At 34.1% G+C, this 14,311-nt stretch overlaps 1 non-coding gene across 1 annotated transcript; it reads left to right on the top strand.

The window, feature by feature from the left end:
- The first annotated feature begins 8,408 nt into the window (after nt 1–8,408).
- LOC120170184 lies at nt 8,409–8,570 on the top strand. The gene has a single exon (XR_005520746.1). It is a non-coding gene; the product is annotated as a U1 spliceosomal RNA (small nuclear RNA).
- The last annotated feature ends 5,741 nt before the right edge of the window (nt 8,571–14,311 follow it).

Genomic DNA, 14,311 nt, shown 5'->3' with positions numbered 1-14,311 from the left:
ATCGAGCGATCAGGAGAGTCTCTTGTACCTTCAAACAATAATAATTTATCAGTCCTAAGTCTTACTTAATTATTCAAAGTTAAAACTCTCAAGTATATATGCATTTTCCGGGTTTGACTATCAATTTGGAGGCTTTCGAGTTTGAATTTGACCTAACGGATTGCGGAATCAGAATCAGGTCGTCAAAAAAATAAAACTTGACTTTTTGAAAATTCGAATTATTGGTCAAAGTCAAAGTCAAAGTCAACGGGTTTGACTGACGATTTGGAGGCCTTCGGGTTTGAATTTGGCAAAACGAACTTCGGAAACGGATTTGGGACGTCGAAAAATATCAAAATAAATACACCCGGAAAAATTTAACGGTCGTTTACTAGCCGGTCAACGCCGGTCAAAGTTCTGGTCAACGGTTCTCAACAGTCAACAATCAACTTTTACTAAAATAGCACCCATACCGAAATTAATTACAAAACTAACATCATTTTAAAAATATTTACAAAACTAGCACACTTTTAAAAATATTTACGAAACTAGCACACTTTTAAAAATATTTATGACACTAACACACTTTTAAAAATATTTACGAAACTAACACCTTTTTAAAAATATTTACGAAAATAGCACACTTTTAAAAATATTTACGAAAATAACACCGAACATAAATTAATTACGTATTAGGCACCCTTTTAAAACTATTTACAAAAATACCACAATAACCGAAATTAATTACGTATTTGTCACCCTTTTAAAACTATTTATCAACAATCTAAACCAACACCAACTGTAATATGTTTTCAATCTAAACACTGAAATATTATCCAAATTAAATGATATGACTTTACCTACGGCGGACAGACGAAACAAGACGGTCGTTGAAATGGTCGGAATCGACAAAATTTAAAATGAAAATCGGGGTGTTAGGTGTCGATTTCCCTTCTTGATTCGGCCTAACTGTGACCGATTTCGGAACTGGGTTAGTCGAGGTTGGATCGATGGTCGCTGTTGAGACTGAAGGACACGATGATGCCCCACACCACTGATCGGAGGAGGCAGGCCGAATTGTGTCAGGGGTGCGTTTATGAAAAAATATAGTTTGGGTTCACTGCACGGGGAGCGGTTTTGCGGGTAAAATGGGTTATCACCCAATATATAAAATAAAATCACCATCTCTTGTTTTCAATAAAAAAACAAAACATGACATAGTTGTTAAGCCATTGTCTGCCACTAGATTGTTATATTCTTAGTTCCCTTTATTTAATTCTTAGTGCCCTTTATTTAATTCTGAGTGCCCAAAAGATATATTATTGTGCTATGGTTATAGATTAATTGTAAATCGAAAGTCTTGTCTCGTTGGGTGGACTGGAAGAAAACAACACCAGGTTTGGTGTTGCTAAACTCGGATGGGGCCTCAAATTCAGTAGAAATTATTAGTATAGATGGTGGGTTGCTGAGAGACGAGCATGGAGCTTGGATTCACTAACTCCATCGATTAAATGGGGATATTTCCATTTTATTCCATCCAAACTTTGGATTATTCAATTTATGTTTTTTTATCCCTTTAACTAAATGAAATTTTTTTCATTCCTAGTCCCTTAAAAAATAATTTATTTAATCTAAAATGAAATTTTCTAAAATGAATGACGGGCAAACGAAAAGGATATTACTATGGAAAAACTTCAAGTTTTTGTATTACCTCACCGATGTCAAACGTACTACTTAATTCACATGCTCTATACTCAGGATTCAGGGGAACCTTTTTTTTCATGATCTAATCGTATTTTACACTGCAGCAAGCATAAACCATCATATTTGATTAATTTAACACACCTGTTCTTGATAAACAAGCCAGAAGAATAAATTACGATCTTTAATTTGAATATTTTTGGAGCAACACAAACCTAGAGAAACCCCAATTGATGGGTCAACAAAAAGAACCAAGATTCGCGATAAGCATATAAACAATAAATATACATGGATTGATTTGCAATTGAACCAATTTACAAAATATGAATTAGTCTCTAGTTCATGTTTCAAGTAATTATTTTCATATATTCCAATAGATTTTTATTATGATTTAAACAATTGGAGAGGGAAGACAACAATGGTCAAAACTGAAAGTACCTGATGACTGGCGTATTAGCGTTGGCTGCTCTGGGGCTTTAGTTACTTTAGACGACAGATGAATGCCTGCAAGAGAAAACAACTCCTGCTAAAACTGAAACGGCAAAGGATAAACCTGCAGTGAAGTCCGTGGAGCAAAAGAATCAGATAAGTAAACCAGAAAAGTCCACGAAACCTGTTCCTCCAGTAAGTGGCTCAATAACTGCTTCTAGCAGGGATACAATTGAATTGAAGCAGCAAAAGAAGAAAAACCAAAGATAACAAAGGAGGAAGAGGAAAGGCTTAGGAAGGCAGAGGAATTGAGAAAGGAAAAGGAAGCAGCTAAATTGAGGGAGCTACGTCAACTGGAGGAGATAACTAAAGCTAAGGAGGCACTAGAAAGGAAGAGATGAAACGCATAGAAGGCCCAAGCTCGGGCTGCACTAAGAGCTTAGAAAGAAGCTGAACAGGCAAAGGCGTGATGCTGCGCCTTTGATGATGGTTGCCCTGGGGTGACTTCGGTGTGATGGCTGCCGTTGGTAAGTAATTTAAGACGGGTGAATGAAACAATTAGGGATTTGGAACCCGATGGGTTAAAGGACTGCACAATCACGGCGTTTATAATAAAAACGCCACTAAAGTACATCACTATTGTAGCGATTATTACAAAAAAAAAATGGCACTAAAGTCCATGACTATTGCGATGTTTGAACAAAAATACCGCTAACGTACAAGTATATAGCGGCGTTTGTTTACAAACGCTACAAAAGTATTAATCTTTCGCGGTGTTTGTATACAAATGCCACTAACGTAAGACTATTTTGCGGCATTTTATAAAAAAATGCCGCTAAAAAAGACGCTATACTTATCACCATTATTTATAGTCTACCATATTTGATCATCCATTTTGGAAAAATAAACTTGTTTCATTGCATCGTTTGATGGGAAAATGCCACTATTTATGAACCCTATTATGGCATTTGTATACAAACGCAGCTAAAGTACTTATTTGTTGCGGCGTTTGTAGTAACGACATCACTATATATGAAATCTATTGCGGCGTTTGTATAAAAATGCTGCTAAAATACACTCTGTTGTGGTGTTTGTTGTAAAAAATGTCTCTTTATATGAACCCTATTACGATATTTGTACAAAAAACACAGCTAAAATTCTCTCTATTGGGGCGTTCGTTGAAAAATACCACTATATATGAAACCTATTGCGGCGTTTGTATAAAAACGCCGCTAAATTTACCATTTTGCGGCGTTTCCATTTAAAACGCCGCTATATGTTTAAAGTTAGTGGCGTTTACTCTCAAAACGCCACTAAAAACGTCGATGTAGAACAGTTTTGTTGTAGTAATATGTTTCAAGTTCTTCCCTGGTCGCACATTTGATATGTTTTTTTTAAACTTTCATTTTAACCACAAGCTTGTTTATGGATAAATCATCAGTCCCCGAAATGCTGATTTTTTTTGTTTCAGGCATAGATGTGGATTGGTTTAATTTATTGTTATAAACTGGAATTTGCTTTTTTTTTTAAATTTGGTCACCAGTGCACCAGTGCATGCTAATTTGATATGTATTTATATATTAATTTGTAATTTGATAATGATGAATATTTTACATTTAATATATAATGCACAATACATGTTTGGTACTTTCCTAATGTATTAGTTTTGTAAATACTTCTTTGTCCTTAGTTCTCTTTCATTAAATTTATCATAATAGATTATTTAATTCATTAATATGAGATATACCCTTTTTAAGGATATTTGTAGATATGTATACTAATTTTATTAGATAAAGATAAATTATTAATGTATTTCTGAAATTAGTATGTTTTAAAGTATTTATTAATGTGGCATGCTTTAGTTAAATGGCATATTAAACTGAATAAAACCTCATAAGCATTACTTAACTGAAATCAAAATAATTTGACTAAGAGTAACATTCCTTCATTTTTATATTGTTATAAAGTGATTGTCTTAATGCATAAGAAAGTTATTTTTGATGATTTTAAAATGAAAGTTTGTCCCATTAAGTGACACTAATTAAATTGTTTTCATTTCTAAAATTTGGGACCGAGAAAAAGATCATGTTCTTTTATTTAAATTCACCGGGAAAAGATTGTTAGATCGAATCCAAGGTCTCATCTCGGTGTATTTAAATAATTGAACATCCTTATTCTCGGTAAATATTGGTAAAAAAATAATTAATTATACTTGCTTGATGAATGCTTTTAATTTGTTTTATTTTTGCATGTGTTTTTCAAAAAAGTAACACTCGAATCGATATTGAAAATAGTAATATCTCTTCGTTTCGGTTGGAGTAATAAATGACCGCTGTAAGGCATGAGAGGTCATTTATTCTTGATTGGAGATAATTATATATTACTGTTTGCTCTCGAATCAATATTAAATTTTAAGATGAAATAGTGATACATTTTCATTTCGGTTGGAGTAATAAATGACCACTCTAAGGCATGAGAGGTCATTCATCCTCTATTGAAAATAATTAGATATTATTGTTTTCTCTCTTAAAATTATTTTAGTGTTGTTATTTTGAATTAATAATGAACTTTAGAATGGAATTTTAATATTTCTTTATTTCTATTGGAGAAAGAATTGATTGCTTTAAGGTATGAGAAGTCGATTCTTCTCGATATGAAATAATTTAATATTATTGTGCTTCATCCTAAAATTCAAAGAATAATATTTGTATGGAAGCTTGAATTAAGTTAGACTTGAACTCTTAAATTTCATTGCAAAGATAACTAATTAAACGACTAGGTATCGATTTAGGGACTTGTGGGGTGCTAATCCTTCCCCACACGTAACCAACTCCCGAACTCAAATTTTGGTAACGCATACCGCAAATTTGTTGTTTAATTAAAATGAATGTTTTTTAAAATGACAAATACTTTTTTGGGTACCAATGACACCCTAACCAAATATTGGTGTCGACTTCTCAAACCATGTTTTATCGTTAAGAAGTAAAAAAATCATTTTGATGCAAGTCCCCATTTCCTTTTTGGAAAGCCGTTTTCACAGTCAAGTTAAGTTTATGAAATTACAACTCAAAACCAATTCAAATCGAATTTTTCCAAGTCGAATCAAGTTAAAAAAAATAGTTTTTCGAGTCGAGTTATGTTCAAACTTGTATGCCATCACGTGAAGTATCACCTCAAAACCATTATTAGAAGTCGTTCTTCTCATTGTAAATCTTTGGATTTGCTTGCACAACAGAGTTTAGAGTGAAATGATGTACCAGTTAATGATAAGGAAATTTTGAGAAATATATTTACCTTTTCTCGGAAGAGGTGTTGTATGGTGCGATTAAGGTTGCCTTCCCAACGCCCTCCTTTCCTCCACCCAATTAGTGTAACTTTATGTAACATTGGGGTGCTTGAGTATCTTCGAGAGAACATCTTCATCTTTGGACAAATGTCCACAAGTAGAGTTTTTAAGGATGGAAACCCAAAGGGATAATTCCCTGATGAGCAGAAACTCTCAAACTTTGGTAGAAAATAAAATTTCAAAATGTTGAGTTGGGGTAAATTGATTTCATCATCATCCCTACCTTGTATTATTTCAAAATGTAAAGATGCCGAGGATGGAACCAGATTAATTAATTTGGGATAAGACTCCACATACAAAATCCTTAGATTTTGGAATCCTTCATTTTCCTTCCATAGATGCATCAATTCAGGAAGATCTCGTAGCCTTAATCCAGTTAGGAGAGAGAGCAACACCCATGCATGCTTTTCCTTACCACCTTCTTCACTTTGGCATATCATCTCTTTAAAGCCACACAACCATATATCAAGTTTTTGAAGACTTGGTAAGGATAACAAGGGGAATAAGTAAGATGGCAGCGACACTACTTGCTTAGGATAAAACTGAAGATTCACAACTTTCAGGTTGGGAAAGCAATGAGATACAAGTTGTTGGTCATCGCAATGCCATATCTCTTTCATTCCAGCATTCCATCCGAAATATAGTTGATGCAACTTTGGAAATGTAAACTGCACAATTCCCATTTGTTTCTTAATGTTAGAAGTTAACAACATGCATAATGATCGTCCAATAAAATGAACACTAAGATTTTATGTGGAAGACCCTTCCAAGAAAAACTAGAGGCGGAAAAAGAGAAAATCCACTAATGAACTGAGCAAAAACAAAACAAAAAAAGAAAACAGCTAAATATTAAGCTTACAAATTTTTCAAAGAAAGGTAGTGTTTTTCAACGCGTGATTTTTGAAGAAAAATGGATGAACTGAGCTGAGAAACAAGAAAAAGCTTCTTGGAACTCTCAAAGATAATTCTTGGAATTTTTATGTTGCTGATTGTGCCTTGTCAATATCTACTCCTACGAAATACTGCATTGGACAACTAAAGCAAGAGAGGATTGAAGAAATTTGTCCAAAATCCTTAACATTCTCTAACCATTCAAGTTCAAGACAAGCTATGCCTAGTTGTTTTCATTGACATTGAGCTGGTTCACTGCAAAAAGCAAGAAAGGATTGAAAACAATTTACCCAAATTCTCAACATTCTGTTACCATTCATGTTCAAGTTAAGCAGAGCTTGGTTGCTGCCATGGTAATTAATTGAACTGGTAAACTTTGCTAGAAAACCCCCAACACCTTTGATGAAAGCTTTTGTAAACTCTAATATCTCACTTAGTTTAGGATGAATGGAAAGATGGTAAATGTTTGATTTGCAGCCATTTTTAATTAGTGAGATAAAGAAGAAAGAAAGAATCAAATTATACTCTTTGGGACGTGGAGAATCACGATGAAGTTCAACCCCATATCAAGTGAGAAAGATGAGGGACCATGAGCCGGTGTTAATAAACAAGAGACGCATAGCTGCATTGCAACATACTTACCTGGATGCGGTCGACGGATGATCAGTAAATCCATGGCCTAGGTCAGCGATCCTCGTCCAATGTTAGTTTAAACATTTTGCTTCCAGCATTGGTTATTGTAAATGAACTGATTTGGGAAATTCAGGACTAGAGGTGTCAAACATCGTTTGGGTTGGATTTTTTGGGTCTGGATCACGTTTGATTTAAGCTGTCAAATTAGATTTGCTTCGGATTTAGTTAGAATTTGTAGTGACCTGGGTGAGTTTAGGGGTGCTTATCGTACGAGTCGATCGGGAGTTGGATAGTGCTCGACTCGTTAAAAAATTTTATTGTTCGAATCGACTCGACTCATTTCTCGTTAAGCTCATTAAAATTTTACTCGACTCATGCTCGTTAAAAAACTTGTTGCTCGTTAAGTTCGTTGCTCGTTCAACTCGCCAAAACTTTTACATTGTTTTTTAACTATAGGTAAAATCTACTAATATTATATAGAACTTAATATAAACATAAATTAATAAATTTAATAAAAAATTACCAAAAGAATGTATGAAGCAATTTTAAAGTCTAAACTTTAAAACAACAATCCACAAATACATTAAAAATAATAATTAAGGTTTGATATTTTTTGTTAGAAAATTAATAGATTAGTAATTTATATTTTTTATTATCTATTAGAAAATTTTAAATGAAAATTTTATTTAAAGATAATTATTAAAAAATTTAACGACCTACATGCGAACTTATCGAATCGAGTTGGACTTTACTCGAATTTGAGTCAAGTCGAGCTTTAACCTAGTTTTGATCGAGTCGAGTTTGAGCTACACAACTCATTAAGCACCCCTAGATGGGTTGGGCTAGGTCAATATCAATATCATATTAGTTGATTAATTAATAAGCTTACAAGGTATCAACACATAATTTTGAAGCAAAATTGTTCAAATGGGTTAATGTTATCCGAGCTGGGAAACAAGAAGAAGCTTCTTGGGAATTTTTAGTTGGTGATTGTTCCTTGTTAATATCCACTCCTATTTTTTTTCTTCAAAAAAAAAAGCTGCCTCACTGCAAAAGAAAACAATTTGGATGATCGTTTAAATTCAAAGACCTAAATTTTTGTAGCCAACCATGTTCAAGACAAGACAAGCTAAGAGAATATTGAAAACAATACGGATGAAGTGGAATGAAATACATCAGTTATTGGTAGCCGCGGGAACATTTACCTTTCAGCTTACATGCTAAAAGACGGGCACACTTTGTTACAAAACCCTCATCAGACTCTGAGATTTCATTTAGTTTATGACCATCTGAAATAAGGAATGAAACAGATTCGAAAAATTCGTATCGAGGACTAATCGTGATAAAGCACTTATCCCACATCGATCAGGAACGAGAAGAGATCACGAGCGAGGCTAAACAAATAAGAGGCAACTAGCTACCTTGCAACATACTTACCTGGACGGGGTCAATGGGTGATCAATGAGGCCTATGGCCTAGGTTAGCGATCTCCATTGCACTTATGAGGGGCGTTCGCCTAAGGTCTCCCTAATGTGGGAGAGCCTACGTTATTATTTGTTGCAGTGGGGGCCTGCGTTCGCGCAGCCTCCTTCCAATCCTAGTGTGAATTATTGGAGACTAGTTATCGCCGAGAGCGATTGTTTGCAGACTTTGAAGTCATTTACAACAGCACAATTCCCTATTGCTTTTGTATATAAAAGGCATCAAGGTAAATCAGGAAAACCAATCAAATGAGGCATTCAAGAAATCATGGGATGATAATCTTATAAGCAGCAAGATTTTGAACAATGAACGGATAAGAAATCAGTAAACTAATTTGGACAAAAGCATGCCAACACAAATAGAAACAAACAAACTTTTGTTGTACTGCTGCCTGCTGAACACACCAGTGGTTATTGTCAGTTTGCAGGAGACCCTCCATGCCCATCTTCATTGCTTGAACATGAACAATATTTGTATCCATTACTGCATGATAAGGACTTCAAAAACAAAGCATACCTATCCACATCCAATTTCATAGAACCGTTAAAATGAGGTGAATGCCAAGAAAAAGATTTTGTTTAACCTGACAACAACAAAAACAATCTCTAGGATCACCAATACATCGCCAAAAGCTTTAATCTAGTGAATGGATCAACTTTTAACAGTCCATAACTTCAAAATCATGTTGAAGTTTCTGTCTTCTCTTTGTCCATGTTGTACTAAAAAAATAAGTTGACTAAATCATCCAACTGGAAGTCAGGTAACTTCTAAATCATCATACTTCATTAAACCAACCAAACATTTCATTAGGTGATACAACTAAAAGTCAAGTAATAAGAAATAATTACCATACAAAATAAAAATTAAAGGGTAATAAAAAAATAGTTACCACATTTTAAAGAATCATTGTTAGATATATTGAGATGGGGGAAATCACCACAGTAACTTTGCTTCTATGAAAAGAACTTTTAAGGCCTGAAACATTTGAACCAAAATAAGATGTGAAGATACTAATTTTTTACCCATATCATTATTATTATTATTATTATTATTATTATTATTATTATTATTATTATCATTATTATTATTATTATCATTATTATTATTATTATTAAATATATTAAATACATATATAAATATTATTAAAAAAATAAATAATAAAAAATAATAATTACAGGCCCAATTACAACTGGACCGGCCCAGTTACAAACCAACCAGAACCGGTCCAAATCCAACCAGAAACCCTAAATATTTAGGTTTCCAGTTAGGGTTTCCTAACCCTAATTTACCCAGCCGCCTCAGCTCACAGCCGTTGGATCTGGCAAGATCCAACGGACCAGATTGTCCCAGATGGAAACCCTAGGGTCTGATACCCTAGGGACACGCGGCCGCCGTTGCTATCTCGCCGCCTCCGCCGCTGCCACGTCCTTAACCGAAGACTCCAGAAGATAGAATACCAGCCGTCCACGCCATGGCTACTCGGTGAGTCACCACTGGTAGTCCGGTGACTCACCGAGAGCCCTTCTTCGGACCGGTCCGACAGCTACAACGGTGGTGGCTATAAAAGCCACCACCCGAACCTGAAAAAAGAAAAAGAGGAGACAGAAACAGAGAACGGAGAAGAAAAAAAAAACAAAACAAAGAAAGGAAAAAAAACAAATATACCAACGATCTCAGTCAACATCAACGCAGCAAGAAGAAAAAAAAAAGAAGAGAGGAAAGAAGCTTACCCTGTCATCGGAGAACCACAACCGTCGCCGGATCTCACCAAAACCTTCGAAAAGCCGAAGGTATTATTTTAGATTTGCTCCGATTGGGAGCTGTTTAACGGAAAAAAACATCGGAACCGTCATTAGGACGGTCCGATCTACATTTAGAATAAAAAATTTTTTTCCGGCCAACGAAGACGGTGGCCGGCGGTGGTGGTTGACGGCGGATGAACGCCGGTTAACGGCTGCCGGCCGGCTGGGCTTCTCTCTGTTATAGAGAGAAGCGAGAGAAACTTCTCTCTCTCAGAGAAGAGAGAGAGAAGGAAAAAAAGAAATGAAATGGCTGGCCCTTCGGGCCAGCCGGTTTGGACCATATATAGTCCTTCCCGAACGACGTCGTTTCGGGAAGGACTATGCGCGTAATTATGAAATAGTTAAACCCCGTCCGCAATCCTCCGTATTTGTAAATTTTACATTTTAGTCACTAAATTAAATTTATAATATTTTTAATTCAGTCTTCGAATTTTAATTTCTTTTATTTTAGTCCTTCATATTAAAATAATATATTTAGGATAAATAACAGATTTAATCCCTTAATTTTAATAAATAATTTTTTAATCCCTAGTTCATATTTTTAATTTATTTTATTATAAAATTCGAATTTTAAATAATTTTATTTTGGTCACTAAATTATTAAATTAGAAAATAAAATATTTAATCCCTATAATTTCAATTAATTAGGAATTAGATTTAGTTTTATTTTTATTATAATTTAGTTATTTATTTTATATGTTTTCATTTATTTTATTGTTTTTAAATATATTGTTTTAATAGTATTTGTATTTTTATTTTATTATATTGTTAAATATTTTTATATTCATAAATATATAATAAATAGTATTTTTTAAATATTTATTTTTAATATCGAAGAAAAGGACAGTCTTAATACAACTGGATGTCCTATTCTGATATTTTAAAATTAAAAAGTAAACAATATAATTTAAATTAATATTTATCAATATCAAAGAAAAGAACTGTCTTAAGGCACCTAGAAGTTCTTTTCGGATATTTTTAAATAAATAATTTTTTTTATAATTTTGAAATAATAGAATTATAAATTAAATATATTTTTGAATTTTAAAAATTTTAATAATAGAGACAATTTATAATTAAAAAGTACCAATTTTGGGCGTTGTAGGGGTGCTAATCCTTCCCTAAACGTAACCGACCACGAATCCCTTTTTATTATTAAAAAGAATGAATTTTTGGTTATAAACGCAGATCAGTTTATTGGTGTTTTATTAAAACTCTTTTAAAAAATAATTTTTAGGTATTCGACCTACCTGACCCAAAAAGCCGATGGCGACTCCTAAATTATTTTCAAAATTATTTATTCACGTCAATTTCCCCACCAAATTTAATATTTCGTGCCCGGACGAAAACCGGTTACGACAGCTTGGCGACTCCGCTGGGGACTGGTCAAACTTTTAAAAATTAATTATAAATTGTCTCTATTAGTTAAAAATTAAAAATTTATATATTTAATTTTTAATTCTTTCTTTTCAAATTATTTATTTATTTATTATTTTTATAATATTTATATGTTTTATTTTATTTGCAAGTATTTTATTTCATTATTTATTTCCCTGTTGAAGGTTTGAACATTTCTCCTCACACACAACACTTGCATTGCATTACATAAAGCTCTATAATTGAGTTGTCCCTTTTAAGTGGGAGTGAAAGCGACGTCTTCGTGAGAATTTATTCTCCGTGTCAGACCTAGTAAGTAACTTTCGGGGTTCATATACTCTATGTTTTCGTGAGAATTTATTCTCCGTGTCAGGCATAGAGAAATGTATCCCCTCGAATTGAACTCGATCCACTTTAGTCTGTAATGGACTAGGATTGAGGGTTAGCAACCCAAGGGGGCACTAACAAGGACAATTCGGGTACCTTTATTCTTAGATCTGAAACCTTGCATATAAAAAACCTTAGAAACTCTTCTAATCCGAAGTCATGCCAAAATTTTGTCCAAAATAGGTGTACACACAGGAGAAATGAATTCTGTCTTTCCTGTTAATTTATTTATTGTTTAAGTTACATGTTTATTTAAATTATTTAAATTCAGAAAAGCATGTTTAAATAAAAAATATTTATCTAAATGTTATTATTATGTAAACTAATTTATTTTCTTTTTTGTGTTCTTTATTTTTCTGTTTGCATTGCATCATACAGGATAAAAGACATTGATCCTTGTGTTAATTGTCTCATTGGAAAGCCTTCATCTATGGATAAAAAGTGTTCAAGTCAAATAATTCTAAACTCAGAAGTAAGACAGTGGGCTGAGGATTTACAAAGACAAGAAGGAGACAGTCTGCAGGATGATTATGTATCTGACTTGGCCAGTTATGTTTCAGTTTCACTAAAAAGAAATGATATGCAAGATTTGCGAAGCATTTGGGAAAGTTGGGATTCAAACAAAAAATTGCAGTTTTATCAGACTTACGGAGACATCCCATATTTGCTCTATGTAGAAGTTGATGATGAATTACTCAGAGCCCTAATTCAATTCTGGAATCCAGGGTACAATTGCTTCACTCTCAATAAGGAAGACTTGGTCCCTACTATTGAAGAATACACAACTTTGCTACATATCGAAGGGGCTTTAGAGAATCGAATCTATTCAAAGTCAATTAAAACTCAACCCTTTCGAGTTAAATTAGCAAAAATTGCCGGGGTACGAGAAGAATGGGTAGCATCCCGTACAAAACAAAAAGGCGAAAGCGAAGGCATTGCTTGGACCAACATCAGAGAACTTATTCAGAACCATCCAGATATTAAAGTACGATTCGATCTATTTGCTCTGGGTATATATGGTATGGTCATCTTCCCAAAAGTATTGGGATATATTGAAGCTGCAGTGGTAGACTTGTTTGAACAGCTACCGAAGAAGATTAATCCTGTTTCTGCCATCCTAGCAGAGACCTTCAGATCGTTAAATGCTTGCAGAAGGTTAGGAGGTGGACGATTCTCAGGGTGTACCCAGTTGTTATATGTTTGGATCCGTAGTCATTTTTGGAGGACGGAAAAGGTTTCATACCGACGCTTTAATACGGATTATTCACCATTAAAAGAATTTCTGGAGCAGGAATGGCCTAAAGAAATTAAGAAAGATATGTGGATTAATGCCTTTCGAAATCTGCAAAGCAATGACGTTGTTTGGCGAGCCCCGTGGCAAATACAAAAGGAATTCATTTACAGATGTGGTGATTACAATTGGATAATGCTGCTTGGATTATGGGGAGGAATTGGATATGCACCACTTCTGGTCATAAGACAGTATGAAGGTCGTCAATTTGTACCTGTCACTGCTGGATTACAGTCATCTGAGTTCGCATTCCACAGCAAAAATTATAAAAGAAACATCATGGAAGCCGTTACAGCTTGGAAAACAACTTTTTGTATCCGAGCTAAAGCAGCAAAAGAAATGCTAACTCCTGATTATGAAGATTGGAGATCTGTCAGAAAAAACGAAAATATTCCTCTACCAGATCAAAATGAGGATATTTCTATGGAAGATCGCATTAAGGTGGTTCCATCAGAGATTGAAATCTTGAAAGCTGAGTTTGAAGCAGAAAGAGATGGTTGGTCGAAAGAGTTAGAGCAAATGAGACAAGATAAAGCTATGTTGGGGGTTGACATTGACTTTCATTCATCACAATGTGCAATGTTGAGAAAAGATAAAGAAAAAGGTGAGGATGAGTACAGATCCTTACAAAAAAATTACCAGGAGTTATATAAATCCCGAAAAGCATCAGGACCCAGCCAATCGACGGTACAGATGACCAGAGAATTGAACATTGAGAAAAGACGAGTTGAAGATATGAAAGGAAAGAATAGCCGTCTACTCAAAAGCCTGGAAAAAGGAAAGCAAAAAATGGAAGATTTCGAGGTCGACAGAAGAGAGCGAATTATAAAACACAAGGCTGAACACCGCGAGATCATGAATGAAATGCAAAGAGAAAAGGATCGAGCCAAAGATTTAGAAGAGATGAAGAATGACATCTTTGATAAATTTGAAGGTGAGAAAAATAGCATGTTCAAGGGATTTGAATCTGAAATGAACCAGTTGATTGCTGAA

Source organism: Hibiscus syriacus, unplaced genomic scaffold (genome assembly GCF_006381635.1).
Source record: "Hibiscus syriacus cultivar Baekdansim isolate YM2019G1 unplaced genomic scaffold, ASM638163v2 tig00111772_pilon, whole genome shotgun sequence".
NCBI classification, from domain to species: Eukaryota; Viridiplantae; Streptophyta; class Magnoliopsida; order Malvales; family Malvaceae; genus Hibiscus; species Hibiscus syriacus.
Note: the sequence above shows the minus strand (reverse complement) of the source record. Positions and strands in the feature narration are given on the sequence as shown.